The following is a 27,987-nucleotide window of genomic DNA, read 5'->3' as shown; positions in this document are numbered from 1 at the left end:
CCCCAAGCTGCAGACGCCCCCTCTTCCCATCTGTCTCTCAGCTCAGAGAAAAGGATTCCAGGTCCTCATGTGGCCTGGCCAGGCTAGGGACAGAATGGTGCACAGGGTCTGTGCCTACAGCAGAGAGTCCACCCGTGCCTGGCCCCTCATCAAGAAGACACCTGTGTGAACAGGGCTCCTGTTCTGTGGCACTTCCTTACTGTGGGTGAGTAGAGTGACATAAAATCAAGGGGAAGCCTCTGCAGAGCAGCAGGACGATCCCGGAGGATGGCAAATGCCGAGAGCCAGGGTTTCCCTCCCGGGGTCCACAGTAGCCATCCAGCACCTGCCTTCTCGCCCATCACGCCATGCGTCCATCAGGAAGCTCAAGTCACAGCTGACAACTGCAGAGCACGGTGGCCCTCGGCAGCTATCAGGCCACGGGCACCCTGCCGGCAGCGCTCCCCGAAGAGCCCCGCTGTTAGACCTGCTGCTGAGGGTGCTGCTGGCACCTTCGCCGGCCAGCTCTGCTCCTGGTGGCAGCTGGACACTGTAAGAGAAGAGTAGCTGACAGGGAAGCGAGCAGGGACAGGGGAGTCACTGTTACCAACTGACAGTTATTAACCAGCTGTCAGGGAACACTGCTGCCCCTCAGCCTGGGACCCCACTCCCACACACAGGTCACCCCACCCAACGGTACACCATGCCGTTCCAGCAGCTCAGGGCAGCAGCACCTGACCAGCACCATCAAGGAGCAACACAAGAAGGGCAAACCGTGGGCTCTCCCTGCCCCTGCCTTGTGCAGGCAACACTAACACACACAGCTGTGCGGGTCTCCTCACCCCCAGAGGAGGGGCGGGGGACGTTGTTGGGACATTTTCTTAGGGAGACAAACGGTACCTTACAGGGGCTTGGTTTCATAAAAGAAAACAGCAACAGTGTAAATCTGGCTCCAGGAGCAGCTTGCATGGCCCGCGCTGGCAGAAGGTGCCTCATGGCCTGAGCTCACCAGCAGTCGGCCCACAGGGAGACTGCTGAACCTGAGCACAGGGCCATGGAGCTCAGGATCTGGCCACACAGGTGGCCACAGCCACCACAACCAGCACGGCTCCACTGCTACACAGGGAGTCACCTAACCCGCTCCATCAGGAGCAAAGTGGCTCAGTGACAAAGTGCATTACCATGGTTGGTGGCTGACGGTGCAAGAACGTGCGACCCGCCCATGCAGACCCAGTGAGAGTGAACAGTGCAGGGCTTGGGCCAAGTCAGAACCAGTCCCCTCCCTGGGACTCCCTGGCCCCCAAGCCCTCCCTTCCCAGACCAACTCCTCAAGCCCCAGGCCTTTCCAAAATGACAGTAGACCCAGGCCCTCCACCGCCCTTCGTCCCTCTGCCCAGCGTCTGCACCTGCCGACCTGCCCCATGCTGAATGGTGTCATGGGCACTATGTGTCACAGGTCCCAGGCTCCTGTTAGAAGCAAGTACTTGGTCACAGACCTGAGTCAATCTTAAGACACAAGCTGAAGTGTCAAGCTCTCATTAAAATATGTTTGTGTCTCAAGTTTTATCCACTTGTGACATTTAATAGATATTGTTTATCTGCCAGCTCAGGGCAGCCACAGTCATGCCCCAGTGGATGTGTGCCCATGTCGTGTCCAGCTCACCTGGGTGTACTGAGGGATTCCTGGATGTATCTCAGCCACAGACTTCCCTCCTGGGGCATCTGGATTTGGATTTGGGAAGTGCAAAGAGCCTGGATCTGCCTGCTGGGGTTCCCTTTGGAGCAAAGCCAGGCCCTGCCCCAGGCTTAGCTGTTACTCAGATTCTGTGAGGGTCTGTACCCTGGGAATAAGCCTTCTTTGTATGAGCTGCCTCTCCTGGGTTTCTGTCCTTGTAACCAAATAACTCCTGGCCAAGAACCAGCCCTCAGCAAGCCCTCCCTCAGGCTGTGATTCCTGGCACCTGGTTCCATATGGCTCCTGCAACATAATCAAGCTTTATGACCCTTCATGAAGGAGGAGGTGGCTGTCCATGCTCTTCAGCTGTTGCAGAGCAGGCACTAAATCAGAGGTGATCAGGTGTCTGAGCACAGAATCAAGAGGGAGGAAATGAGGACTGATCCCTTCAAGGCCAGCTAACCTGCGGCCACGCCTGCCTGGACAGACAGGCATGGTGCCTGAGTCCCCAGGCAGGCAGGGCCTCCATTCAGGGCTCACTCCCCAGGTCATGGGTGCTCAGTGCAGCCACCTGCAACCACCATCCATGAAACAAGCTGCTCAAACCACTCCCAGGCCTGAGTGGGGAGAGCAGCTTCCAGAGACGGCCCTGCAGACCCTGGCCTGTGCCTCCCACAAACAGAACCTGGCCTGCGTGTTCTCCAAGACATTGCACATCGCTCCAAAGCACTCTCCCTCATGAGGATCAGAATCCTGAATCTGTGGCCTTGGGGACAAGTGTCCCCAATGACTCAGCAACCCTGGGAAGACATGGGGTCCTGCTATGTTCAGGCAAAGATTCCAACAGTCACAGGAGCGCCAGCAAATCCTCCCAGGAGAAACCAACTGAGGACCGAGCCTGCGGGCAGAAACACCCGGTAGGGCCCCCCAAACCAGCAGACCAATCCTCCAGGAAGGTGCCAGCCTCGGCTTCTGGCCTGGCACCCGCGGGGCTGGAGCTCAAGCTGACCAATCCCTGTCGCTTCAGGACACAGATGTGTCACCAGGAGCCTCCTGAGCCCTGGGCTAGCAGTGCGCTGTGGGTGGGTTTGGAATCTCTTCTCCGTTCCTCCCAACATATTTTCTTCACCTTGGTCACTGTTTCTAATGACAAATGCCTAATTTTTTAGTGTTCTGAAAGTGAAGAGCCAAGGGTTCCTCCCTGTTGGAGTCACACCTGCCGAGGACAATGGGGACCAAAGCTCAGGGACACTGCATTCTCCAGGAAAGTGGGGAAAAGCTTCAGGTGGGTGGGAGGCCACAAAGCATTTTTCTAGGTCAAACTGGGGAGTCAGGCAGGAAATGGCTGGACAGGGAGTCCAAGGACCTTGGCCACACTCGGGGTCACCATGGGCAGGTCACTCGTCTCCCTGGCTTCCAGTTCTACAAACGCAGGACGAGATTGTCTTCTAGCGCCAGACATGAGGCAGGACCTGCTTCATCCTCAGCCCTGCAGGGACTCTGGGATGTGTGTTAGGAAACCTGACAGGCAGAGAGGACCCACCTGTCCACCGAGATGTCCAGTTGTGTGTGCAGGGACCATGCTGTCCACGGAGCAGGTGAGTGTCACGATAGCCAGCTCTAAGAGGAGGGGAGGGCCATCACCAAGGGTCTGCCATGAGCCAACCATTGTGGAACCACATGCACCCCTCGGGGGGCTTCCTTCCTGTAGCTAGACCTTAGGCAGGTAGATGCTTACCACACTGGATAGCTGAGCACCATGAGTCTCAGAGAGGCTTCATGACTTGCAGGTGGCCACACAGCAGAACTGGAGCAGAACCAAAGTCCACATCACACCAGGACCAAATGGCTCTTTGGCTCTCAGGGGAAATCTGCATGGATTCATCCTAATGGAGGAGACAACAGCTGACAGTGTGAGCTGACAATCCAAAGTTTCTCTCTAAATTCAGCCTCAGTTAATATTCACTGAATAAATGGATGAACAGAAGAAGCCTGTGTCCTTGTCAAGGTGCCACCAACCAGAAGGAGATTTTGCCTGAACTCAGGCACTTAGCATCCCCAGGTAGCTTGGCTCCTCTGCAGGGGACTCTGTATCCCACAGCTGTACCCATGTCCAGGGATCCAGCATCCACAAATCAGCCAGTTCTCTTATAACAGTAATCAAAATGCAAAGAATTGCTATAACTAATGGTTTAGAATTAAACCAAAGTAACTTAAATCATTCCCATTACATATTTTTTTTCAGGATGGCATAAAGGATAATCTTTACTAACTAGCAGTCATCATGAAAATTAATCTTTGAACTATTTGGTGGGTTCTCTGATACAGCTCAGCACCCAATTCCCTCCAGCAGCTACTAGTTAAAGGCTCTTCTCTCCAGGCTAGATCAGGACATCAGGAACTCCTAGACATCACCTGGAGGAGCTGTATGACAGGTGGCAGCTCCAACAGCATCACCCAGTAACGAGATGCTCCTCCAACACCAGGAAATGGTGTCCTAAGCCTGAGCCAGGGTCACCACGTCACACCCCCTCCTCCTTCCTACACACCCTGCCTGGCACCACCCAACACTGGTATTTCCACATGCTGCACAAAGATACCGCACACCTCTGTCCCTCTCTTTAACAGATGCACCTGCCAGCAGAGGAGCACACAGTCACCCTTCTACTTAAAAACACCCATCACCACCGGTGTTAATCGGAATGGTGATCTAGGGGAAACCAGGAGTCACCTTGCGAAAGTCCTCTGAAAACTGGGGGAGCAGCTGACCCCAGCTACACACCACCCGTCTGGGACCCAGAGCACACAGAGGGCCACGTTGAGCTGGGCAGGTGCATTCTGGGATTGCTGTCTGCACCTCTGTACTGTTAGAGCTCGAGCCTCAGGCAGGAAAGGGGACAAAGCTTGGGACACTTGTCTGGAGGCCAAGCTGGGGTTCTCTCTCCCAGGCCTGCCTCAGTCCACACCAGCTGACCCGACACTGAGTCCCCTCAGGGTCCCTCATGGAAAGCAGCCAGATGAGGCTCTGAAGACATTTCCAATTACGAGTTCAAAGGCAGTGCCATCTGCCCAAACCACCACCAGGCTCCCCAGGGACAGGGACAGCTTTTGGCCCCTGAGTCCTCACGGTACCTGAGGGCTGTCAACGTGAGCTCAGCAGAGACTGCGCCAGGCAGGGACACCATGGACGTATCACTACAGGAAAAAGTGTGGCCACACCTGGGTGTGTAGTAAGGAAAACAAGTATTACTTGAAATTTGAATTTTCCTTAAAGTGTTCAACAAGCCTCCAAATTCATGTGTTCTAACAACCCCACTCTGTCCCAAATCAATTTCATTGTTCAGTTTTCTTCTTCACTCAATTACACACTGCTCACGGGCTGGCTTCGTTTATGAGGAAGCACGGGTCACAGGCACCCCACACAGGGTCCTGGGGCGGCCAGAAGCCATGCCTGTGCAGCCACCATCACAGCCAACACCTGCCCACTCAGTCCCCAAAGCAAACCATCAACTGCACAGTGAGGATATTGATTCAGGGATTAAGGTCGACTTTTAAGGCTCTGTGGTTTTATCAGTGCATTTGAATAAAACCTCAGGCCTGCACCTCACCACCAGAATTTCACGAAGCATCCTCACATAAGTCAGTGTTTCCTGCTTGTCGTGTTTATTGGGTTAGAAGTCGAGATGAGCTAGACATTGGAGCATAGCTGGAGCCAAGCACCTAACATGCTGGTGGCTCTGTTTTAGAAAGAGGCTGTTCTCCCAGGAGATCAAGCTCTTGAGAGACAGGCAATGTCCCAGGGTGGCCAGAGCCTGACCACCCGGTCGGGAAGGTCTGCTGCGGGGCTGGCTCTGGGAAGGCATCTGGCATCTGGATTTAGGAGCTTCCTCCAGCTGAAGGGTGGCTCCCTGTGCAAACCTTGGGGTTTGTTTTGGAGACCCACTTTCCACCTGAGAGTCCGGAGGTGCCTGGGTGACCAGGCCCAGTGAGAACCACAGGCAGAAGGCCCACATGCCAGCCCATGCGTGCTTGGGCAAGGGGAATGAGCCTGTGGGACCCGTCCTGGGAGGGAGAGGAGGGGAAGCTGACACCCGGGTCCTGCATATCCTGCCGGCACCTCTTCTGTGATTCCTCCCCTTGCTGCTCGTCAGCCTAGGCCCCAGCTCACCACATGGAAAGCCCGGGCAGTTCTCACTCATCTCTGCACAGGGTACGTCCTGGGCCCCTCAGGACCTAACTTGGGCCCGAATCTGCACAGGTGAAGATCCTCTCCCTAGCAACCACTTGAGGGTTTTGTTCTGCAGTGTCTGGGGGTTTAAAGGTTAAGGAGGCTGTGGGAGGAGGTGCTTGGACGGCTGTGCTCGAGCCCTGGGGCAGGCGCCCCCTGTGCCATCCAAGGAAACCTGTTCAGTTTTGGCTGCAAGATCAGCCTTCCAGAGGCTGCCACTCACAAAGGGAGCCCCTCCCTCCCAGAGGCGGACCAGGACCCCTCTGCCCATCGCCTTCCTCCCAGGACAGAGGGCTGCTCCTTGCTCTGAGCACAGCAATCAGTGCTGGGCTAAATCACTGTTTTAGCCTTTGAGCAAATTGTAGAGGACACAGGACAGAACCTAGAAAAGAGCCCTCACCAGGACCAGATAAGGCTGGCATCCTGATTCCAGACCCACAGCTACCAGGAATGGAGAAGTAGGGGTCTGTTCGCAGGTCACCCAATCTGGGGCTTCATTAAAGCAGCCAGCAGGGACTGAGACAGGGCAAGCCCTGGTACTTAGTGACAGGACCCTAAGCTCTCCCCAAAAAGGAAAACTGAGAGGCTGAGGCCACGCAGCCCAGGGAGATCATCAAGAGGAGGACACAGGCGGAGGGCCTGGAGGACCCCAGAGCAGAAGAAACCGTGAAGGTGCAGGAGCCACTAGGGCCATCTGGGGACACGATGCAGGGAGGAAGACCTCACTAACAAAGCCCACACTTGATTCTTGTCTGCTAGCCAGTGGCAGCCTATGGTCACTAGACAGGAGTGTGCGTTGCCCAGTTCCTGCTTCCCCTTAAGATCTGGGTGACCAGGTGGTGAAATAGCATGAGGTCAACACCATGGAGGCCTGCCAAAGACTCTGCAGACAGTAGCCACTCACCCTGCAGAGCCCACCGTGACACCCTCTCTGTGGCCAGGGTGAGGACATGTCCCTGGATGTTGGCCCAGAACACCAAACATGGACAGAAGCGGACTCTGCCCCGCAGCTCCAAGTGCCCATGGGACACCATGCTGATGTGACACCCTGACCCACAGGCTCCTCCTCAACTGCATGTGGTAGCAGGGCTTGCAGATCCCCACCAGACACCCTTCAGAGATGGATTTTGTGGAATTCAGTGTTGCCACATTCCTGAAACCCAGAACCACATCAGGTGGTTTATTAAATAAATTAATAAACAAGCACACAGACAGCCTGGGCCCCACTCCTGGAGGCACTAGCCACCTCCACTGCCCACAGCAAGAGTGTCCACCGAGAGCAAGTACCCACCAGGGTGCCCACGTCACTACAAAAGACTACAGAGGACAGGGCTGAACCCCAGACAGGCATAACACCGGCAGTCTCCTTATGAAGACCTCCAAAGGAGGCTGAAGCCAGGACGGGCCAGGGGCTGGCTCCAACACCCAGCTCATCCAGGAATATGGAATCAAACCCAGCGAGGTCTGCGTCCCTAGGGTTTCCTGAACCCCCGAGCCTCTGAAGACAGTCCTGCACTGAGCCAGGAGAAGCCCCGTGGGAGTGCTCCAGCAGGGACAAGGTGGGGACAAGTCCCTGGGTGGAGAGGAACCCAGGAAGATGCTCCCACAGGCTGGGGTGTGCTCTGTGGAAGCCCCATCTCCAGGCGAGAGCGGGGAAGCACTCTGCAGGATGGCGGAAGGAGCCTCGAGTGGCAGACAGCCCTTCAGAAGGCTGAGGCCTGGTGTGGCCCTGTTTATAACAAGGGTGGGGAGCACGTTGGCAGGCAGCAGCCCCCGATGGGATGTCCACCAGCTGTTTCCCACTCTGCAGTCTTCCCTGTGCCCTTCACTGCTTGTTAACAGGACAGGAGGAAGGAGCTGGAGGAAAAGGTGGAATGCAAAGTCTCCCAAGCAGATCACCTGCCGTGGAAATTGAGAAGAGGAGCTGGAAATCAATAGCTCTAATAAGGTGGGGGTGATGGGTGGGTCCCCTCTTCCCCCAGTAATAGAGACTTAATCCCTAACAGCTAGAACGATATGATAGAGAAATAATGACTTTTTTCTATTAGGTGCTTATTTCACTATTGCACTCTGAGTATTCTATGTTTATTTCAGAATCTGAAAATTGGTAATTCATGAGTCAGACAGGTCCACACAGTGGAGTGGAAGCATAATGAATCAGGGTGGCGTGTGTACTGGGCAAGCACTGACGTGTTTTGAAATACATAACTGAGGCTAGACAGATGGCTGAGCCCGAACTGTATGGGGCCCTCGTGTTACTTCACTAAGTTAGATTGAAAGGACTTATAAATACTATATAGCACAGAGTAATCAGGCTCCTGTTCCCCTGGAATGAAATGTGCCCCCCCCACCACCATGCTGTGTAAGAAAAGCATAAGGATCCCACACAAGAGCCATTGTAAGAAATAATGTGTTTGCATTTAGATGTGGATTCAGACCCCACTCTCTAGGGATTATGCCCCTGTCCAAGCTGACCTGTGCTCCCTCCTCAGGGCCTACTGCCGAGGGCTGTTGGGGACTCTTGGAGTGGCGTGTGCGGTAGGTAGAGCCCAGCACAGAGTACTCATTCATCACAAGGGAGGTGTTACCGCCTCTTTAAAGCAGAACAGCAGCCCTTCACTTGAGACCCTGGGCTACAGTCAAAATTCCCCTTCGGGATGAGAGTGGCCTCCTTTCTTCTTTTATTAGCATCCACCACTGAGAAGCTGTGTCTCTTCCAACGTGACAGAGTCGGCCTCGAAGACTTCTCAGAAGGAGCACCTGCTGGCCAGTCCGGTGCGTGGCAAGAACCCCAGGCCTGGGCCCCACCCACCCCATAACACCCAAGGCCCTGCTTCCACAGTCCGCAGCAGTCTGGTGCTGGGTGCCCAGAGCTGGGGCCAGAGGTGGCCCTGAGGCTCCGTCCAGTCCCTGCCAGGTGCTGGATGGCTACTCAGACAGTGGGGTGCCATCTGGGGGGCCTTGTGCTCTCGATGTGACTTGTCTTCTCAGATGGTAAGGAGATGAGTGCACACTCCAGGCATCTGTCACCTACAGTAGGTCCTGCTGGCCCACTGGGGTGTGTGTGTGTGTGTGTGTGTGTGTGTGAGAGAGAGAGAGAGAGAGAGAAACGTGGTGTTCACTACAGATCTGGTCAGAAAACTTTGAAGACTCCAGCCTAGAAGGAAGGCATTGGGCTGGGGACTTGGCTGTCACTTCCTTAGTGCATTGGGGTGATTTTCCCTCCTGGAACTCCATAAATCCTCTTCATGTGTGTGTGACTCCCGGGGTCACCAAGTTTTAGACTCCCCTCCCACGTCCTGCTGGTGATGGCATGTTCCCACCCAGCCTGAGGCCTCCCCCATCCTTCTTTCCTGTTTACACAAAAGTAAGCCCAGGTCCACACCCAGAGACAGGAAAGGAACAGAAAGAAGCTGAGACCCTGCTAACCACATGCCTGTCCCGGCACGTCCTTGTCCACCAGTAGGACAGGCTCCAGGTANATGATTGGCTCACAGCGGCCCCAGCAACATCTAGCTGATTGGCTCCTCGGCCCCAGCAACATCTAGCTGATTGGCTCCTCTGCGGTGATGCTCATTGGGCTGTTTCCCTGCCCTTTCAGACCACGGAGCTGCTCATTGGGGGACTTTTTTGGCTCCGCCCACGTGACCCAGCCAATCGGCCTCAAGAGCAGGAGGATTGTGGGAGGTGGAGAGAAGCTTGTGTGGGAGAGAGAGGCTTGTGGAAAGCCGGTGGTGGCAGTTGAGGCTCTGAGGATTTTTCCTGAGAGGCTGTTTTGTTTGGTGTGTGTGGTTCTAAAAATAAAGTTAGTTTCTTTTGACAAGTGGCTCCTGATTGTGCCCAGCCAGACTGCGGCACACCCCGTCTTCCTGTTGCCATGCTGGGCAGCAGTGCCCCTCCTGGGTGGTCCTTTCTCCTCTGACCATCCCTCCATTCAGGAAAGGATTGCCTCTTTCTGACAATGAAACTCTGTTCCAAGGCTTCCCTTTTCTTTCTTCAAGATGGTGCTCCTTGGGGGGTACTGGTCACCTTTGTCAGAAAACAGCGGTGAGGGCCAGGATCTGGGGGAGGGATTGTGCTGGCTTTGAGGTGAGCCAACACGGGCCAGGCACTGTTCCACCGTGGAGCCAAGCAGGTCTGAACTTCCAAATGTGGCCTGTGTGGGCCCTCGTTTTACACAGTGCAAGGTGGCACCGATGACCAAGACCTTTGCTGCACTGACGGGATGAAGAAAGTAAAAACACAGTTCCCGGGGGCCCTTTGGAGAGATGCAGGCTGTGCCCACAGGGTGTCAGCCCAGGCCTGGAAGGCAAACCAGGCTCACATGTCACCCACTGTCACCTGGCAGCACTACTCACTCATTCATTTTACCCAGCAGGCACTGCCAAGGGTGTGCTTGCTCCTAGTGACATGCTCTTCAGGCCACATTCCCCAGGGCTGGGGGACTTGGAGCAGCCAGGCTGGCAGGAAGGGGAGCTGGCACTCTGCTCCCCAGCTCACACCCTGCCCCCCACACCCCCATGCTGTTGCCCAGCTCTGCACCCTGCTCACACTTCTGCTTCTAGAGAGGATGTGTTTAATGAGGCGTTTAATCCAGTCTAATTCCCCCCATTTAGGTCACTGTCCCCCTGGGGAGGCTGCCTCACGCTTGGAAACAGCCTGCTCTGGCACTGTCCCTGGAGACCCAGCCCTTCACAGCCATCACTCCAGCTGCCATTTATCCTCGGTTCTTATGGAGGCCGAGAGCAGGGCAACAGCCTCTGCAGCTCCCAGTCGACATCTGCAAAAGTCCCAGAGATGCTATGAGCAGCACTAGGGGCAACTGCAGCCACCAGGTGCCTTTGCAGCCACTGACCACTGTCAAGCCCCCAGAAGCGGACAGACCCAAACAAGGGCTGCTTCCAAGAGAAACGGCACTCAACCTGTGCCTCTGACGTTCCCTGGGTGCTGATGAGTGGACCCAGCGAGAAGCTGCAGGTGCCAAACAGCAGGGCTCAGCTCCTTCTTCCACCAGCGGTTCCTCTGAGCAGTACCAACAGACAGGAGCCCTGGGGCGGAGCAAGTCCCGCTGGGCTCTGGGCCTGCCGCAGGTCAGTGAGGCGGCTCGGTGCCTTGGGGGTCATCCAGCACCAAGCACTCGTAAGGCCATTAGTTCTCAAAGGTGGGCCACTGGGTGCCTCCAGTCCACAGGTACACAAGCCCACACGTGCCCAGACGTGCCCACACCTGCCCACACAGCCCACACCTACCCACATGTGCCGAAGCCTGCCCACATGTGTCCATACCTGCCCACACCTGCCTACTGTGCCCACAGCTACCCATGCCTGCCCACACCTGCCCACACATGTTCATATCTTCCAACACCTGCCTACACATGCCCACACCTGCACACACATGCCCACATGTGCCCATGCCTGCCCACACCTGCCCAAGCCCGCCCACACAAGCGCACAGGTGCCTACACCTGCCCAAGCCTGCCCACACCTGCTCACATGTGCCCACACCTGCCCAAGCCTGCCCACCCATGCACACACATGCCCACACCTGCACACATGTGCCCACGCCTGCCCACACATGCCCACATGTGTCCACGCCTGCCCACACCTGCCCAAGCCTGCCCACACCTGCCCACACCTGCCCATGCATGCACATTCAAACCTAGGAAGAGCTACAGTAATGCCGTCCACCTGTGGGCTTTCCATTCAAGAATGGCCATTAGATCCCTCCGTGACCTGAGCCATGTGCAGCAGGTACACACTGCACAACCAGACACTAATGTGTCTCTTTTTCTACATTATTCGCTTAAAAACTAGTTACGCATTTCACATCTATTACAGAATTAATAGATTTCAATGGAGGTTGGAATCTAAATATTCACAAAAACACATGATTCCCTTAACATGTCCTGTCTGCTGTGCTTTTCCTGATGCGCTGGCCTATCCCCTGGACCCCTGGAAGCTGAGAGCGGGTAGGGGAGGACTTCCTGCAGGAGCGTCCTCACGGGTTTCCATCCCCACCCCCATCTAACAAGGCTGTGTTTTCCAGAGATGAATAAATGGTCTATTCCCTTAAAAGCTCTGCTCACCCTCAGAGGCAGGCACCTCAGGGGCGCAGACGGTGGAAACCTGACAAATGGCAGAATCAAGAAATCAAGAGCACTTCGGAAAGTCAGTGCTGATTTTTTGCACCCGGGTCAGCCCAGAGGCAGGACTGAGCCACCATCAGGCGAACACTCCACCACTGCTAATGGGATGTGGCAGGGCCATCTTCTCTCCCCCAATCAGCTACTGGCACATTCAAGGGACTGCATTCCCTGCCTAAGCCAGGCCACAGGAAGTACGTATCAACAGGGCAAGACAGACCTGTCCTGGGACAGAAACACTTTCACGCAGAAAACAAGCCTCTGCAGTGAAATAGCTTCAAAAGGACTGTGTGGGGCCAGGCTGCTGCGGCCCACGGTGGGCACTCGGGCCAACTTCCTCCCCTCTGCTCCTGCACTCTCTTCCCAGCCCAGCAGGAAGGCAGAAACGCTCACAGACTAGCCCCCAGGAGCCCCCAGCAGCACTGCTCTTGGGGTGGCTCTGCCTTCTTTTCCAGACTTCACCCACCTTGTGGAAGATGGGGAGCTATGTGCCCCCCTCTCAGCAAGCCGAAAGACAGCCCAGTCGGCAGGTGATACTCTCAACCCCTCAGCATCACCTGGGGCAGAAATAGAAATGCAAACCGGCCTTTCTGCCTTTCCCTGTAAGACTGGCTACTTAGCGAGCTGGGAGGCTGAGTGACGGATGTGCTGGGCATACGTATCTGAGACGTGACCACGTGCCAGGCACCTAGTGCCAAGACGGATGACACGGGCAACGTAAGACAGTGGCACAAACACCAGGTGAGGTCCCATCACACTGGAGGAGGACAGGAGAGAGCAGGGCAAGGAAGATGGGACCCAGCACTCATCCTCCCACTGAGCTGAGGGACATCATGGATGCCTACAGAACGGGGTGCAGTGGGTGAGCACCTGCTGTAAAGGGAAACAGAGAGCCCCATGCTGTGTGGGCTAGGACAGGGTCAAAGAAAAGCAGCACACGTGGATCCGGATTTAAAACACCAACTCCGGTGTTCCAGAACCCCGAGCACAGAGCTGGGAGGGGCCTTGGTGAGGGGTTGCTGCAGCCAGCCAGAGCAGGGCCGGCACCTGCAGAACCAGTGGGCTCTTCCTACCAGAACAGACACGTCAATTTGGGGAATTTCCGAGTTTTCATTCTTAACTCAATTAAACAGGGTTATTAACTCAGTTAATCCAGGTTTTTTTCGAGCTGGCTTCAGTTGATCTGGTGGTGAGGGAAGACAGACTGGTCATTTCAGTCTGAGTGGGGTGGGCTGGTGCAGCACTGAGGGTCACCAGGCACAGGCAGAAACCTCGGCCAGTCCCCTCCGCGCCCCTGGAACCAAGCGCATGCAGACCCGCAGCACCCTGAGGAGGCCCACGTGTTCTCCCATGGCCCAAGAACAAAAGCCCCCATCTGATTTATCCACAAGCAACGTAGGTTCAGAGAGGAAGGGCACAGAAAGGACCCTGTGGATGTGAAGAGAGCGTGGCTTGGTCAGGAGCTGGTCACCCCACCTCCTGCGAGCTCGTCCACAGATGCTGCCTCTAACTAGACCTGTTGGCCCAAAGTTCCACGGCCTCGGGCACTGCCTTCATCCTGTCCAACCTCAAGGGCCGCCACGGGAGCAAAGCCAGCACGGGAGGGGTCACACCTGGGGAGACACAGAGGCACCATGGAGAGGAAGGTGGGGCCGCATCCTCCCCAGCCTCCCTGGGCTGGACGGGAGAGGAGAGATGGTCTGACCTGCCTTCTGACAGCACCAGGGCTAAAGCCGCACTTTAAGGCTTAGAGAGAAATGTAAGCAGAGAGTTCCTGAATCCCCAGGAGTCTCTGGGTCACAATGGAAACGGAAAATAGCTTATCTGAGCAGTTTCGCAGTGGGAACGTGTGTGTTGCCAGGAACATCAGCTTTTCCACACAGCATCACACTTTTCCTGTAATAAAAGAGAGATGTTTGAGAGACCTGGGGTGACAGGGACTGCCCCAAAACCCACAGAGCCTCCACTCTCCTGCTCCACAGGAAACCCTGCAACAGGGCTCAGAGGGGACACGCGGGCTCCCACCGCTCCGACCTCAGAGCTCCAGGATCCATGGGCGAGGGCAGAAGAGGGGCAGGTGCTGCCCTTGCAGACCTGCCAGCACCTCAGCAGAGGCAGGAGGGGCTGGCTGCGCAAGTTGGCAAGGATTCCAGAGCCGCCGTCTGCTCCTCCCCGCCTGGAGCAGGGTGCAAGGAGAATGGCTCTTAAAGAAGAGCTCAAAAAGAAAGAGTGTGTGCTTTAAAGTCATAACTATCAGGACTGTCACCTAAAGGGGACAGCACCCACCTTCACAGCCAGGAAACACCAGCTGGTCTGAGATAACAAGGGGACTGTTTCACACCCATTAGATTCAGCTTTTCAAAAGCACACTTACCACAAATACTCACTGAGCTGCCTCGTCCTCGCGTCCTCTGCACCCCGGACCAGGGCCCCCCTTCTGTCACCCTTTCATTGTGCTCTCACAGTGTGTCCTCGAAATAACTCAAACCAGACCCCACTGAGCTTGGCCTGGGACTAGACCCGGTTTTCCCTGAGGATTTACGTTCAGAAAGAAGGTCTCCAGCAGTGTGGCAGGTGACTCCAGGAGGCTGGGCGTCTGCGGCTGAGGCCCACATGGTGCAGGGACCCCCAGACAGAGAGCCAACAGGACCTTCAAGGTGGAGGAGACCCTCTCCTCTGCCCTCCCTGCCACTGCGCCCCAGGCAAGGCCACGCCCTCCACACAAACTACCCAGCCTGGCCCCGATGAGGCCCTGGGGAGGGGGCCTCGTCTCCAGGAGCAGACTGGCCCAAGGCTGCCCTGAGAGTCCACCTGGCTCAGCTGTCTGAGTGCGCATGGAGCCTCTGAGGGGTCAGGGGAAGCTCGGCTCAAGCCAGGCCCACCCTCCCCAATGCCCAGGACGCAGAGGGAGGAAGAGTTTGAGCACTAGGAGAGGACCGGGTCTAGCTGGCCCCACGTGCCAGCCACTGTGAAGAGCATTTTACAGTCGCCTCCTGGACATCTACCACCCTGGGAGGAGGGCGCTTGGCGTCTTCAAGTCACTGGTGAGGAAACTGCGCCTGCCCAAGCCCCTCACCCATTTCTCCCTGCTGGCATCTGTCAGAGCATAGTCAGAGCCCAGGTTCTGACCAGATGACTTCCAGGGTTCCTGCTAACCAAGTGTGGTGCCATCCCACCAAGGGACTGGGTAACACAGGGAGTGGGGCCCCTGGCACCTCTCCCAGTTGAGAGGGTGACGGGCGCACAAGTGGCCTCTCTCAGTGCCCCCCAGGGCTTTGGGACTGCACAGAGATCTGGCCTTGGCCCTCTTCTCCCAGCTGCCCAGATGATCGTCCACCCCTTCAGCCATCACTTCCAAGTACCCACACTGACCCCAACCTTTCCCACTGCACAGCCCCACCTTGCCAACCACACAAGGGGCTCCACAGGCACCCCAACAACCACAGCGTGTCCCAAACCTTCACGTCACTCTCATCATCCGCCAGTCCTCCTAGGCAGGACCCACAGGCACCCAGCTCCTGAGGGCCCACGTCCCATCCCTCCCTGGGCTGTCAAGGCCACTCAGAAACACCCCACCCAGCTGCACGGCTTCATCACCCCACAGGGAGCTTCCAGGGGCCTCGCCTGGCACCCACTCCACCCTCACTGCATCAGGCTGACCTCGTGAACCTGGAGGGAGTCTGCAGTGGTAAGAGAGGACCACACCGTACACACACACACACACACACTTATGTACTCTCACACTCAAACATTACACACCACACACTCACAAACACACTTGCTCACTCACACAATCATTTGCATACATACACACTCACAAATGCTCACATACTAACATGCACAAATACAAACTTACACACAAACACACTCTCATACATGAAAACACTTGCAAGCTCACACACACACACTTGCACAATCACACAATCATACATATTCACACACTTGTAAGTTCACATACACACATTCATACACACAGATACACATAGTAACACATTCACACATACCCACAACTCTCACACTCACAAGCACATTTACACATGCCACTTACACTCACTCATGCACACACACCCTAATTCATTTGCACACTCTCATGCACCCTTGCACACTCTCACATTCACAATCTCACACACTTGCTATCACACACACTGTCTTGTACACACACTCACAGCCACACATTCATATATCTGTTGAAACACACACACACAGAGGCAAGCACACTTGTATGAACACACACTTACATGCTCACACACTTGCACATTACACACTCACACTTTCACAGTTATTTGTGTACAGTCACATATACTCACACAATCACACACACATGCTCACATACACACATATTCACACACTCACATTTTTATTCACTCCCACACACTAATGTTAGACCGAGATCCTGATGTGGAGATGACAAGTCATGCAGAGCCCCCTGGAACCCTGAGGTCCCCCTGGGGTGGGAGGGCACATCGCTGGTGCTGGTACTTTCTCCACAAAGGGCCAAATGAAGAACTTCTGGACCCGAGAACTGACTGTTCTTTGCTGAGGTCCTCTGAGCTGGGAGGTCAGAGTCACTAGCCAGGAAGGACTTGTGCAAATTGTCTTTGCTCTTCATGAGACATTCTCACGACCATGGGAGTCACTATGGCTCTCAAAGCTCACTGAGTCTACAGCCCTTCCCAGAGACCAGGGGCAGAGTCAGGCCTGAGCACCTCTCGGCAGCATCTCCAGCTCTCCAGCATCCTAGAGAGCCCACCTCCCCGGGGGGCCGCCTTGCCTCAGCTCTCTCAGTGGGCTGGCTTTGGTTCTCCTTGGTACCAGGCGGGCCTCACAAACCTCTGCTTCGCATCCTCCCAGCAGATGCCACTTGTCAGGAAACCGGGGCTGGGGCTCACGTACACGGAGCTCCTGGAATTTGGGACTCAGCAGCCTGTGGCCTTTCTCCAACACGCATCGCCTTGGAGCATCCTCTTAGACTCATGGGTATTAGCAGATTCATGGGACCCATTACCATCGTGTTGTTTCTGAAGCTCAAACTAACACTTGCTGGTGACAGCCCCTCATCCAACTCCACTGTCGCCACCTCTGCCAATACATGAGCACGTCCTTTCTTCTCACATGGGTGTTCCAGGCCGCCCTGGGTTTCCTTACCCCAAATGTGGAGTCCAGTGCTCTCAGAGTGGCCCTGCTTCTCCATGAGGAGTGGCCGGGGACCTCGGGCCCAACACTGGGAGGGCACAGGGCATTGCTCCATCTCAGAGCAGAACAAGCTTCCCAGTTAGAGGGTCCAGGCACACAGTGACCGATGTTTCCTGCTCCCTCCATGTGCACCACACACCTCATCTTTGTCCTTTGGCTGAGTCCACTATGCTAAGGTCTCCAGTCCAGCAGGGCTCACATTACTGCAAAGACAGACACTCCTTTCTCTGGTGGCCCTGTAGCTCAGGCATGGTAGGCCATGGTCAGTCGTAGACTGGACTTCAGGTGGACTGGACTCTAGCCCCCATTGCCATATCTCAAGCACCAGAATGAAAAGAAAATGAAATTCTAACCTCTCCGGGCAGACAGTTGTGCATGTTAGCACCCCCGCCACCGTGGCCAAGAAAGAGAGCTGGACCCGAAGTTTCCCTTCCACTGCTCACTGTCATGAGCGGATGCTGTTTCCCACCTTTTACCACAGGTCGGGGGCTGCACCCCCACGACTTCCTGCAGGGCGCCAGCCCACCCACACAGCTGAAGACTAACACCATCAGGAAACACCACAAGTGGCTCACGACTCTACCAAATGGTTTTTGAACTTTAAGGAGAACATCCAAGGTCATCTCTGCAAGGCCACATGATCCACACAGTGGTACTGGGGTCTGGAAGACTGGCTCATGAAAGGTTCCCAAATCTACTTTTATAATAACACTTTTCAGTTTCTACCTTTGTGCATACTAGATTCACAGAGCCTCCGGCACCAACCCAACTCGGAGACAGCTGGATTTTTCTTACAGAAACTGGCATAGAAACTTCCAGAATATTACAGACCTAGAAAATTATTGTGCAAAACACCCAAAGAATTGAGTGGAAAAGACTAGGTTGCTCTATCTCGTGAATTTTACATTCTTTGATGATTACTCAACAACGGCAGAAATAAAGCCCCTGGCTGAGTCGGTGGATAGAATGCCCTGTGACCCCAAGTGTGGCTACAGTTCCACCAGAGCCAGCCTGGCCATCCGATCATGGTGACGTCCTCTTGGACAGGGACAGGGCCCCAGCGTGCTCCTGGCTCCTGGTGTTCCCCACTGTGGCCCTCCCAGGCTCTCCAGGCACGAGTGCCGTGTGCTGGCTGCGGTTGGGGGCTGGTGAAGGGAAGCCTGTGCATTGGGTGAAGCCAGCTGGGGAGGGGCTGGGGGCAGCGCCACTCCCTGATCATGTTCCTCCCCCCCCCCCCCCCAGGATGCTCTGGACAGGAAAGGCGTCACCTGAATTGGGAGGATCTGGGCCGCCTCAGGGAAGCGATCAGAGGCCTCCCTTTCCAGGATCAGCCCCCAGAGAGCAGCTGCCCGCAGCCTTTGCCCTCACTCCACGGGCACTGGGGAGCATGGCCTCTTCGCCCACACTGCCCCATCCCAGTCTGGCTGGGGCTGGACTGTGTCCAGGTGGGAGTGTACATGGGGACATGGGGACAAGCACTAGCAAGAGTCCCTGGGCTTGGCCCAGCAGCACAGCTCCCAGAGGGTTCCCTCTCTTGCCACTCTCGGAGCCCCCGTCCTGCCCTGTTTGGATGGGGGGAGCTACACCAAGCCCTCTCTCCCAGCACTGGAGTGGTTCCTTATAAATTCTCATCCAGAACATTTTATTGACCATTTTATGAAGGGGATTGATGTACAAAATGCTGTCCCTGTTTAAGGTGGGAAGCTTGGCGAGTGTGGAGGTAGGCGTGCACCCATGAAGCCACCCCGCAGTCCACGACATGAACACATCCTCTCCGAAACTCCCCTCTGTGTCTGTGTTTACTTCCTCTTCCTGCCAGCCCTAGCAGGAGCCCTTGATGTAGGTCTACCTTCTTAGTGAGCAGCCCTGCTGCACAGCAGGTCCCTGGCAAACTTACCTTGCACAACTGAACTTTGCACCTTCGGTGGGTACTTCCCCTCCCTGGACCCTGGCCACCACCCCTGCACCTTCCAATTCTACCAGTCTACTCTAGATCCCTCATGTGGATGCTCTCACATGGCGTGTGACCTTCTGCTGACTGGCTCACGCTGTACTGTGACCTCCAGGCTCCCCTGCGCAGTTGTGAGTGGTGGTTTCCATCTTCAGGGCTGACTGGTACTCCATTGCATGAACACGTGGCCTTTTCCTTGTCCCTTCTTCTATAGGTCTCGGCCCTGTTTCTTAACTCTGTTTTTTTTTGGATTGAACTTCATCTCTCTCCTTAGGCTGCCTCTGCACATTTGCAGCTATTTTCAGTTGGCGTGTGCAAGTGTCTTCAACATGTTTTTATTATAGGAAACAAACAAGAGTCGGGCACCCCTCTTGTTCATTCAGGAACCACAGACACCGTGGAAGCTGCAGGCCGTGATCCCCAGGTGAACAAGAGCAGGAGGTGAGGCATAATCAGGGGTGACCCCTGCCCTGCCTCACCATCCTGTGCCCATCTGGCACGGCCAGCCCCCCTTAGCCCACGGGGCTCCAGCACCCCCGGCGTGGCTTCTGTAAACAGCATTGCCCTGAACTGTGCACTAGGTTAATATTCTTATCAAATTGTCTTAGAACCATTTCCCTTCAGTGTTTGGGGGACTCTGTATTACCTTAGGAAAAACAAAATAACAACTTTAACAGCTCACAGAATTAGACAGCATTCAAAAACCCTGCATGGACAAGCTACATGCTCATCTTTAGTTTCTAAACAGTGTGTCAAAATGGAAAAAAGAAAATCAATAATCTTCCAAAAGAAAACACAATCAAAGGGTTGCGCAGTCTCATGGAATGTTTCAAACTTTTCCCTGATGAGGGAATTTCTCCAAAGACAAAGTCATTTGTGAGGTTCTGTGTTCACCATTAAAAGCAACACGGAGTTAATTGGCTTGTACAAATCTCAGAGCTGCCACACGAAGGCTCTTTGTAAAGCAGAGATCAACTGGCGCTGGTGCGCCTCCGTCCCCCACAGTGGCACCTCGCTTTCCCAGGAAACTGGGACAGTCTGCGCTTTCCTCAGCCGCAGCTTCTGTCAGTTCCCATTTGTAGATATTTGGCAGTTCTGTCGTTTGTGTCAGGACCATTGAGCATCTATCTGGAAAGTTCCCTCCACCCGAATACTGTCGTCTCAGGGGGCAGTGCCAGTGCCCACCCCCCAGGATACCCAGCCATGCTGCTGACCTGGGCCTGTTCCTGTGGTCCTCCAGCCCTCTGGAGGCCCCAGCTGTCCTTGGTGGCCACCCCAGTGATGTCCCTCTCACCCTGCAGTCACTGAGCACGGGCCTCACACACGTCCCCGTTACATACTCAGTCTTGGCTTGAGACACAGAGGAAGTCTGGTATTATCTTTTACTTGTCTTTGTAAAATGCAGCACTTGATGCTATAGAATGGCCCTGATTTTATGTGCACAGAAAATTATAAAAAGCAGTCTGGCCAGAGAGCACATGCGGCCCTCCCTTGCATGACTGCCTCTCGGAACTTCAGGGAACACCCAACGCTCTCCCATCCACAGATATTTTAAATGGAGCTCCTACCCTGCTTGGACCCCAATGACCTGGGGGCTTGTGCATGGCCTGGACTCTACCCCTGTTTTTCCCAGGACAGTCCACCCAGTTCTCATGGGAATCGGGAAATTTTTCTTCAGCTGGGGCAAATAGGTGTGTTTCAGCATGTGCAACCCCCGGCAGTCCCCCAAAGGCTATGTAATATGAGTATTTTCCAGGAAGAGGGTCCAGAGCCTCCGACACACCCTCAGCTGAAATTAAGTGCCATCAGTGATGGTGATTCTCCCTGGATGGACAGCCCACCCCGGAGCTCAGCTGCCCTAGTGGAGTGGCGTGGCTGGGCCTGGCTAGGGCTGTTTTTCCTCTTTTCTTTACCACGTCAGCACCCAGTACTTGGCTGCTGCAAGACTTTTAAGGCAACAACAACAACAAAACAAATCCCATGGTGTATGAGCAAACATCTTTGAGTTTAATGTAGCTTTGTTCTCTTGCCAGTGCATAAAAAATATCCGCCTGGTGCTCAGGCGGCCCACTGAGATGTGAGTATTAAGGAGGACACTGAAGCTCCCTGTGTTCCATTACTCGGCTTCTTAGGAGAAGCCCTCAGCTTCCTGCAGGAGGGAAAACCACAAGCATCAGGAATCCAGGGCACTTCAGAAGCCGCAGCTGATTTCAGAGGGTGCAGCCCGCCTCAGAACCCCGGGCTGGGCAGACACAAGGGGCCACAGTCAGATGTGTCACATATGCGACTTCCCAAGAGCTGCTGCCTCTGCTAGGCCCTTCATTGACATAAGTCCCGGGAATAACGTCTCTTTTCATGCAAGGTCTGTGCAGTGAGATCTTGGAAGGTTGAGAGGGAACAACCATCTGTCCCTAGGCAGGGTCCTCTCTAGCGGAGCCCCCAGCAGACAAAGCTCAGGAAACCAAAGTTGTGTCTGGGGTCCCGGGTCACAGGAAACCTGCTGTGTGTGCCCAGAAAGAGGTAGCAGGTATCTTCGCCCTAGGAGGGTCAGCAAGGAGGGCCAGGAGGGTGAAGCAATCTTGGAGTTGGTCCTCTCAGGCAGGAGCCTGGCTGCCCAGTGAGGACACCCACTGCTTCACCACATCCCCCCTCCTCTGGAAGCGGGAGCACCCATGCCCTTCAGGGAACTCTCCAAAAAGCCACCCATTTCCAAGGTCACCATAGGGGCACTCTCACTTGGGGCATTCTCATGGGTCAGTACCTTACACTGGAGTCCTCCAGAAAAAAAGATGGAGACGGGTCCTCGGGAGCTGAGCCCACGATGGGGGAATGGGGAAGGGGTGGGGGGAGACAGGGACAAGGACCAGCCACAAGTGTTGTGCTCAAGGCCCCAACATCAGGCAGCAGGGAGAGTCCGCAAAGCCTCCTGAAATTGCCCACCTGGAGGACAGGGGACCCTGTATTCATCTACCTCTTCTGTCCCCCACTGGGACATCCCCATAATGCTAGGCTAGGCTTGCTGGCTCCCACAGTGTTGAGAAAGTCCCAGAAGTTGAGGATGGAACGCTACGCAGTGATGGTCAGGGTGGGACACAGCTGGACCCAGGCCTGAGTGCTCCCAGAGCAGAGCGCCATGGCTAGGGACAGCCTGGGGAGACAGCAGCACCTGCCGTGGCCAGTATCCACACACTGTGACCCCAGTTGTCTCGCTTCTCAATTCGCAGGTAACTAAGCACACCCTGAATAGAATAGAACAGGCCCCTCCATCTGGGGAACTAGACCATCAACTGAAATAGCGACCATCAGTCAAGGTCAAACAGCACTGTCTCAGCTCTGAGGTCACCAAGCAGTGGCCCAGTCCAAACTGGGTCCTGGCAAAGAGCAGAGAAGAGGTACAGGAGTGGCCAGGGCAGGGCGGCAGTTGAGGAGCCAGCCTGCTGCCTGCCCATGCTACAGCTGAGGACCCTCTGCTCAGACAGAGCAGGCCAGTGCCATCCACACAGTGCACCTCCCTCCCCACCCAGGCGCTGCAGCTCCCACAGACCCGCCGTGGAGGGGATTTCCAAGAAGCTGCTGCCCTGGGCTGGTGCAAGCCCAGAGGCCTCCGCCTGACCCAGCTCAAGGCTGCAGTGCCACTGCTGGCTGATGGGATGTGCCAGCAGGTTCAGGAGGACGTTAACAACGCTAAGGAACAACCAGGTCACTGGCCACCCAACTGGCAGAGGACCAGCCTGTCACACCTGCAAGGCCTGCACGTCCATACAGACCACACGGCACCCCAAAGAGCACACGCGGCACTCGTCCCAACCATCCCGCAGGCGCCTCGCCCTTGGCAACCGCAGGGTGTGCTCCTGAGGGAGAGAGGAGTGCCGGGCAGCTGAGGACCCCACGCCCTCACCCTTCTTGCATCGGGTCCCCAGGTGATGAGCACATGGGCCTCTGTCAGCAGGAGGAGCCAGTGTGGCTGGAATCCCCCTGGTCTGAACGTCCAGACAGGTCTGCTGTTCCTCCTCAGTGTAGCGCCAGCCCCCGGGGCATGAGCACGGGGGACACCGCACACCTCCACCTGGTGGCAAAGGCCTCCACGGGGAGCAGCAGCCCCAGGGGGGCTTACAGACCCCTCCCCAGTGCTGTGATAAAGGAAGCGACAGACAGACCCCACCCCAGAGAGCTTGGGGAAAGGCCTGGGAGGGCCTGGAGAGGGGGCTCCCCTGGAAGATGTAGGATCCCCATGCCTGGTCCTGAGGCCACCAGACCTTGCAAACACGATGTGTTCTACCATGTCGCCGTAGGAATGCATACGCATCTGAATAAAATCAGACCAGATCGGCAAGCTCTGAAAGGCTGGAAAAGCCACGGGTCACTGCTATGGTCATGCTGGCCCCCCTCCAGCAGGTAGAGAGGCTCGAGTCCCCAGGGTCCCAGCAGCCCTCTGCCCACACACATCAGGGAGCTCTGGTCACCAGCAGGGCATGCAGCAGGCCAACACAGGAGCTCTGGTCACAGTGCGCACCACCCTTGGAGCAGGGCATGTGGGCAGGAGCACGGGGACCACAGCGAGAACGAGAGCAGCCTTCCTGCCAAGGCCAGAGGAGGAGATCAGAGAGCATGCTCAGGAGGCCACAGTGTGAGCCTTGTCAAATGCTGCTCGGAGGCCAAGGATAACAACCCTCACCAATGAGAACAGACGCCGGCCCTGCGCCAGAGAGGAAGCTGCCCCATGCCTGCTGCCTGGCCATGTACCTCACTCACAGCAGCCCTGGGGTAGAATCAGCCTTGTGAGGTCACCGCCCATCGTGAAGGGAGCCAAGGCTGGCAGGTTGCTGGCTGAGGCTGCCAGCTCCCACCGGCAAGGCAGAACGTGAGCCCAAGACTTGCACGTTCTTCCTGGTCTGGAGCTGCTCAGCCTACGAGGAAGTGGCCTTCACTGGGGCCACCACTGGGGAGAGGCAGATGGAAGCAGGTGGAGTGGCTCCCCAGGTGGAGAGGTGGCAAAAAAGCAGGCATTTGGCAGGGAGAGAAGCAGGGTGCTAAGGGGAGCCGGGGCGGGCTTGGGTGACAGGAGGGGACCAAGGCAGGGCACCAGAACCACAGGGGAGTGGCCTCCTGCCTCCCACAGGAAGGAGCGAGAGGACGGGCGTGAGGGGGAGAAGGGGGATTCAGGTGGCAGCTTCTGTCTTCCGCAGCAGCGGGGGTGACAGTTTGGCCAGAGTGGGAGCTGGAGAGTTGGGGAGATTTGGAGAGAATGAAACAGATGTGAAAAAGCCATTGCCGGGAGTCGAGGAGTAAACTGGCTGGAGAACGGTAATGGTGCCATTAGGTGACTCTGATGGCCCTGCTGCAGTTAGAGTCATGAATTCATAATGAATTTATTATTTACACCACCACCTACTGCCATAAAAGATGGAAACCACTCACTGAGAGGCACAAATTCAGCTGAAATTTACCAGGAGAATCAGAAGGGGCGGGAGGGAGCGGCGGGGAGAGAGGTGTATGGACAGAAGCAACCTTGAGCTAGACATTTAACCCCAAGCTTTCTGGACGCTGGGACAGCAACAAGAACTTGCTATCTGCTTGGGTGTGCCTGCCTGAGAGCATCCCCTCAGCCTTGGAGGCAAAGGAGGTCCTGAAGAGGACAGTGACCTCCACTGCAGGTGCTACTGCCAGCCCTTCTCCCCCAAGACAGAGGAGACACTGAGCACATGCCTTTCAGAGCAGGCGTCCAAGGGAGCACGGCCATCACCGGGGCCTGTGGACAATCTGCTCCAGACTCCTGCCCTCACACTCGCTCTCAGCAGACGGCATCTAGGCCGGCAGTGGCCGTGAGGAGTCAGGGGAGGGTGAGAGGCACAGGATGTTCAGTGAGTCGGGTCTTTCTTGGTGGCCAACAGAAAAGCCATTGCTGCTCTGAGAGCTGCTCCCAGGGACAGCACCAGGTGTGCTGGCCACGTCCACCTACAAGGAGCCAGCCACCATCCAAGTGGCCGCAGCAATCATACATTTTCCCAGACAGAGAAACAAACTTGTTTAAGGCAGGCAGCGATCTCCGTCTTATCTGTGAGACAGCACAAAGGACAGTAGCGGTGGCACAAGTGACGGAAACATCTCCAGGAAGCAGAGATGGAGCATCTCCAGGCAGTTACTTTCTCCTGCAGCTCTAAGGCCCACCGTGAGGCGCAGGATGGGCAGGGTTAGGACACAACCTAACTATCCCACAGTAAAAGATCAGCTGAAATCTACAGCCCTCGGAAAATACAGTTACAGAAGTACGCTTGCTGACATGAATTCATTACGGGGGAAATGTTTCCTGTTATAGTAACAGGGAAAAAAACAGCTTACAAAGCGAGATGTGGGACTTGGGGTCTGTGTAGGATGCGACATCGCAGCCAGCCAATGGCCTACGAAAGCACCAAAAGCCAGACTTGAAAAGAGGAGGGAGCCGAGGGGGCAGGAAGGTCTAGATGAGCAGATGTCACGGGAGGAGTCCTCGGGAGCTGACAACCACCAGAGCATTCTCCTGTGAGGCCACCAGCAGGTTTGGGGGCACAGTCTGAGGATCTGGCTTTGTTCCCCCTGAAGACGCCAGTGAGGGAAAGAAATTCCAGCATAGCTGCTTGTTGGGACCTTTTACCTCCCTTGGGACCGCGGCCATTGTTGGGTGTTGGCTGAGGCGGCCTCATGGGTTAGCATTTCCGTATATGTGACCTGGCTGGATCGGCGTTCACAGGCTTTTGACCTCAGTCCCGCCTAATGGCTTAATGTGAAATCTGCCTAGGCCCCTTAGTGATAGTGACGTAACTGCTCCTTATTGGTTCTCGCTACTGTCTTTTCTTACTCCCTCCTATCACTATATAACCTTGTCCCTGACACAATAAAGTTGAGATTGTTGCACCTTCACGGTTGACTCATCTCCCGACTCAGTGTGATTGTGGGCCAGGTTGGGTGGCAGGCGATACTTACCCTCTCGCTCAGCCCAGGAGACACTAGCTGGTCTAGTGTACTTCACTACCTCTGTCAGAGGGCGGTTCCAACAGCTGGTGCCTTGGAGACGACAGGCTGGTCTCCCACGTACCCTTGTCGCAGGGAGCGACAGCTGCTGACTGTCCTGCTGCTGGCAAGATGAAGGCCCCAAACCGAAAATTAAGCACTTAAAATCAAAAGGCGCTGGACGTACATATCAAAGACAGACTGTTCGCAGGAGGACAGTAGGTGACCTCACAGAAATATCAACTTAAAGGGGCACATGAAATACAGAAGAAAACACAGAAGAAATAGACCAGGTCATGGGAGACATGGAATACTATCACGTGCCACAAGTCTGACGTGCGTGGAACTAGAGCCCCAAAGGGTGGAAGAGAAATGACGGGGCAGGAACGCTATTTGAAAAGAGCCGAGAATCATTCAGAACTGATGGAAGCCATTAATGCACAGATTGACAGCCCCAGTGAAGCAAGAATCAGAAAGACCCATACAAGCAAAGTACATTTAAATGTCATAGTCCAGCTAACTAAAACCAAAGATAAAGAGGAAAATCTATTTTTATTATCTTTTTAGTTTTATTTTTATTTATTTAGGGGGGGGGGTACTGGGGATTGAATTCAGGGGCACTTGACCACTGAGCCACATCCCCAGCCCTATTTTGTATTTTATTTAGAGACAGGGTCTCACTGAGTTGCTTAGTGCCTCGCTGTTGCTGAGGCTGGCTTTGAACTTGTGATCTTCCTGCTTCAGCCTCCCAAGCCGCTGGGATTATAGGCCTGTGCCACCTTGCCCAGCTGAAGAGGAAAATCTTATTATTGGACAGACAAAACAGCCAGATTACCTTCAAAAGAACATGGATTGGAAGAATTAATATTATTACAATATCCATATTACCCAAAGCAATATATAGATTCAAGACAATCCCCATCAAAATTCCAATGGCATTTTTCACAGAAGTAGAAAAAATAATTCTGAACCTTTCCCAGTACCTCAAAAGATCCTGAATACCAAAGCAATCATGGAAAGAAAAAGTGGAGGCACCATACTTCCTCATTTCAAAGTAAATTCCAACATCAGGGCAGTCAAAAGGCGTGAAGTGGGGAAAAAATCAGACACACAGACAACGGAGCCTAGCAGAGGCCTAAAGTGAGCTACAGCACAGCTGTCAACTGACCCTCTACAAGGGCACCAGGAACAGAGTGGAGAAAGGACGGTCTCTCTTGCAAGCAGCGCTGGGCAACCGGACGTCCACGTGCAGAAGAAGGAGTTGCACCTTGCCTCACACCTACGCAGAGATCAGCTCAGATGGAAGAAGATCTAATGCAGCATCCAGAACCTCAAAGTCCAGAGGAAAAGGCGGGAATGCCCTTGACTGGGCCTTCCCAAGAAGGTTGGGGTCTCAGGCAACACAAGCCACAATCACTAGGACGACACGAAACTAAAAGCACCTGCCCAGCAGAGGAAGTGACCGCGGGAGTGGAAGGAGCCTCCAGGTGGGGGGGACGTCTGCGAGCCATCTGTCTGCTCAGGGTCACATCCAAAGCTGGTAAGGAACTGCCACAACTCTGAAGCAAAACAGGAAGAGCGCCATTAGGAACGTCACAGGAACTGAACAGGCATCTTCCTAAGAAGACGCGCCAGGGGCCAGGGGGTGTCTGAAGAGGCTCAGCACCACGAACCATGAGGAGGTGCCATGGGAAGTCACCAGCACCCCTTAGGATGGCCACTGTCAAGAAGACGAGGGAGAACAAAGTCAGAGGGTGTGGAGGAAAGAGACGGGCACTGTTGGCGGGAAGGTAAACGGGTCTGGAAAACAGTATGGGGGTCTCAAAAATTAG

General features: G+C 55.1%; 1 long non-coding RNA gene across 1 annotated transcript; it reads left to right on the top strand.

The window, feature by feature from the left end:
* The first annotated feature begins 19 nt into the window (after positions 1 to 19).
* LOC125612738 lies at positions 20 to 25,897 on the top strand. Its single transcript, XR_007343215.1, has 4 exons — positions 20 to 32; positions 451 to 459; positions 5,673 to 5,679; positions 25,779 to 25,897. It is a non-coding gene; the product is annotated as an uncharacterized LOC125612738 (long non-coding RNA).
* The last annotated feature ends 2,090 nt before the right edge of the window (positions 25,898 to 27,987 follow it).

Source organism: Marmota marmota, unplaced genomic scaffold (assembly GCF_001458135.2).
Source record: "Marmota marmota marmota unplaced genomic scaffold, marMar, whole genome shotgun sequence".
Lineage (NCBI taxonomy): Eukaryota > Metazoa > Chordata > Mammalia > Rodentia > Sciuridae > Marmota > Marmota marmota.
Note: the sequence above shows the minus strand (reverse complement) of the source record. Positions and strands in the feature narration are given on the sequence as shown.